The 988-nt window shown below is 40.2% G+C and overlaps 1 long non-coding RNA gene across 1 annotated transcript; it reads left to right on the forward strand.

Moving 5' to 3' along the window:
• The first annotated feature begins 348 nt into the window (after positions 1-348).
• Positions 349-744, forward strand: LOC138355711 (uncharacterized). Its single transcript, XR_011223998.1, has 2 exons — positions 349-435; positions 558-744. It is a non-coding gene; the product is annotated as an uncharacterized lncRNA (long non-coding RNA).
• Positions 745-988: the final 244 nt, after the last annotated feature.

A 988-nucleotide genomic window follows, 5' to 3' on the forward strand; every position in this document is an offset into this window, starting at 1 on the left:
TTCCCTGCGAGACTTCATCCGCTACACACTCACCATATACCTTCCTGTCATGGAAAGGCGAAGCTCTACAGCCTGCATGAAATGTGGAGTGTTTTATATTCCTTCACCGAATCAAGTGTGTCGGCTGCAATGCGCAAGCTGTGAAAAACCGCCCCTAGGACATTACGACATCAAATGCAAGCGATGTCAGCAGATTTTCTGTGATAACCATGAGTGTTATTCATATTTAATATTCCACAGTTCATTTTATGGCATCCACAGGTGAAATATCGCGTGTGTAAACTACTATAGTGTGAGAATATTTTCTCATTCGACTATTACATTCCACACAGTTAAATATGTTCTTTCCAATTTCAGTTTACAAAACCGTGAAGTGTCCTTATTGCTCACCTACCCCGCGAGGAGGTCATCGTCGGAATGAAACTTCACATAAACGTAGGTAGCATATCAAATACACTTCTCATATCTGTATTTCATCCACTTGCAAGCAAACACTCATGCATAATAAGCATATTTTCCCCATTCACCAATGCTGAATATCATTTATTCCATTTCAGGTTATAATCCCTACCTCAATCGACGGAGGGAACAGATCGACGTCATCGAGCCTATACCCCATTCCTCACACACTGAGCTAAGGAGAGCAGATCTCACTCACGGGCACCCCCCCGCCCCTTCATCAGGCTCAGCCACGCCGCCAGATGGGGGGCTACGAGACCATATCTCATCCTGTTAACATGATGTTACGAATTCATACCCACTCACCTGCTCAACCCCTTCACCAGGACATAAGTAAGTTATTACTGTCTGATTTCAGTCTATTTCCTAAACATAATAATTCCCACTAGTCTGTTCCCTAACCTCATAATATATATATATATATATATATATATATATATATATATATTTTATTAAATATGACCGAAAAAGTAAGATTAATAATTCTAACACGAATTTTCTCAATCTTTCGTACATTATGCTTCACTGT

This window comes from Procambarus clarkii, chromosome 68, assembly GCF_040958095.1.
Source record: "Procambarus clarkii isolate CNS0578487 chromosome 68, FALCON_Pclarkii_2.0, whole genome shotgun sequence".
Classification (NCBI taxonomy): Eukaryota; Metazoa; Arthropoda; class Malacostraca; order Decapoda; family Cambaridae; genus Procambarus; species Procambarus clarkii.